This window comes from Oncorhynchus nerka, linkage group LG27, assembly GCF_034236695.1.
Source record: "Oncorhynchus nerka isolate Pitt River linkage group LG27, Oner_Uvic_2.0, whole genome shotgun sequence".
In the NCBI taxonomy this organism is placed as follows: domain Eukaryota; kingdom Metazoa; phylum Chordata; class Actinopteri; order Salmoniformes; family Salmonidae; genus Oncorhynchus; species Oncorhynchus nerka.
This window is the reverse complement of record NC_088422.1, coordinates 105,011,346-105,014,235: the sequence shown is the minus strand read 5'-3', so window position 1 is coordinate 105,014,235 and position 2,890 is coordinate 105,011,346.

Sequence of the window (2,890 nt, the reverse complement as noted above, 5' to 3'; positions counted from 1 at the left end):
TGAGTCTGTAGTTATATTGAGGGAAACACAGGAACCATCCGTCTGTAGTTATATTGAGGGAAACACAGGAACCATGAGTCTGTAGTTATATTGAGGGACACACAGGAACCATTAGTCTGTAGTTATATTGAGGGAAACACAGGAACCATCAGTCTGTAGTTATATTGAGGGAAACACAGGAACCATGAGTCTGTAGTTATATTGAGGGACACACAGGAACATTTACATTACATTTAAGTCATTTAGCAGACGCTCTTATCCAGAGCGACTTACAAATTGGTGCATTCACCTTATGACATCCAGTGGAACAGCCACTTTACAATAGTGCATCTAAATCTTTTAAGGGGGGTGAGAAGGATTACTTTATCCTATCCTAGGTATTCCTTAAAGAGGTGGGGTTTCAGGTGTCTCCGGAAGGTGGTGATTGACTCCACAGTCCTGGCGTCGTGAGGGAGTTTGTTCCACCATTGGGGGGCCAGAGCAGCGAACAGTTTTGACTGGGCTGAGCGGGAACTGTACTTCCTCAGTGGTAGGGAGGCGAGCAGGCCAGAGGTGGATGAACGCAGTGCCCTTGTTTGGGTGTAGGGCCTGATCAGAGCCTGGAGGTACTGAGGTGCCGTTCCCCTCACAGCTCCGTAGGCAAGCACCATGGTCTTGTAGCGGATGCGAGCTTCAACTGGAAGCCAGTGGAGAGAGCGGAGGAGCGGGGTGACGTGAGAGAACTTGAACACCAGATGGGCTGCGGCGTTCTGGATGAGTTGTAGGGGTTTAATGGCACAGGCAGGGAGCCCAGCCAACAGCGAGTTGCAGTAATCCAGACGGGAGATGACAAGTGCCTGGATTAGGACCTGCGCCGCTTCCTGTGTGAGGCAGGGTCGTACTCTGCGGATGTTGTAGAGCATGAACCTACAGGAACGGGCCACCGCCTTGATGTTAGTTGAGAACGACAGGGTGTTGTCCAGGATCACGCCAAGGTTCTTAGCGCTCTGGGAGGAGGACACAATGGAGTTGTCAACCGTGATGGCGAGATCATGGAACGGGCAGTCCTTCCCCGGGAGGAAGAGCAGCTCCGTCTTGCCGAGGTTCAGCTTGAGGTGGTGATCCGTCATCCACACTGATATGTCTGCCAGACATGCAGAGATGCGATTCGCCACCTGGTCATCAGAAGGGGGAAAGGAGAAGATTAATTGTGTGTCGTCTGCATAGCAATGATAGGAGAGACCATGTGAGGTTATGACAGAGCCAAGTGACTTGGTGTATAGCGAGAATAGGAGAGGGCCTAGAACAGAGCCCTGGGGGACACCAGTGGTGAGAGCACGTGGTGAGGAGACAGATTCTCGCCACGCCACCTGGTAGGAGCGACCTGTCAGGTAGGACGCAATCCAAGCGTGGGCCGCGCCGGAGATGCCCAACTCGGAGAGGGTGGAGAGGAGGATCTGATGGTTCACAGTATCGAAGGCAGCCGATAGGTCTAGAAGGATGAGAGCAGAGGAGAGAGAGTTAGCTTTAGCAGTGCGGAGCGCCTCCGTGATACAGAGAAGAGCAGTCTCAGTTGAATGACTAGTCTTGAAACCTGACTGATTTGGATCAAGAAGGTCATTCTGAGAGAGATAGCGGGAGAGCTGGCCAAGGACGGCACGTTCAAGAGTTTTGGAGAGAAAAGAAAGAAGGGATACTGGTCTGTAGTTGTTGACATCGGAGGGATCGAGTGTAGGTTTTTTCAGAAGGGGTGCAACTCTCGCTCTCTTGAAGACGGAAGGGACGTAGCCAGCGGTCAGGGATGAGTTGATGAGCGAGGTGAGGTAAGGGAGAAGGTCTTCGGAAATGGTCTGGAGAAGAGAGGAGGGGATAGGGTCAAGCGGGCAGGTTGTTGGGCGGCCGGCCGTCACAAGACGCGAGATTTCATCTGGAGAGAGAGGGAGAAAGAGGTCAGAGCACAGGGTAGGGCAGTGTGAGCAGAACCAGCGGTGTCGTTTGACTTAGCAAGCGAGGATCGGATGTCGTCGACCTTCTTTTCAAAATGGTTGACGAAGTCATCTGCAGAGAGGGAGGAGGGGGGGGGAGGATTCAGGAGGGAGGAGAAGGTGGCAAAGAGCTTCCTAGGGTTAGAGGCAGATGCTTGGAATTTAGAGTGGTAGAAAGTGGCTTTAGCAGCAGAGACAGAAGAGGAAAATGTAGAGAGGAGGGAATGAAAGGATGCCAGGTCCGCAGGGAGGCGAGTTTTCCTCCATTTCCGCTCGGCTGCCCGGAGCCCTGTCTGTAGTTATATTGAGGGAAACACTGGATCCATGAGTCTGTAGTTATGTTGAGGGAAACCCAAGAACCATGAGTCTGTAGTTATATTGAGGGAAACACAGGAACCATGAGTCTGTAGTTATATTGAGGGAAACCCAAGAACCATGAGTCTTTGTAGTTATATTGAGGGAAACCCAAGAACCATGAGTCTGTAGTTATATTGAAAACACAGGAACCATGAGTCTGTAGTTATATTGAGAAACCCAAGAACCATGAGTCTTTGTAGTTATATTGAGAAGCAAGAACCATGAGTCTTGTAGTTATATTGAGAAACAAGAACCATGAGTCTGTAGTTATATTGAAGAGAACCAGAACCATGAGTCTGTAGTTATATTGAGGCGAAACACAGGAACCATGAGTCTGTAGTTATATTGAGGGGAAACACAGGAACCATGAGTCTGTAGTTATATTGAGGGAAACCCAAGAACCATGAGTCTGTAGTTATATTGAGGGAAAAAGCAGGAGCCATGAGTCTTTGTAGTTATATTGAGAGAAACCCAAGAACCATGAGTCTGTATTTATATTGAGGGAAACACAGGAACCATGAGTCTGTAGTTATATTGAGGGAAACCCAAGAACCATGAGTCTGTAGTTA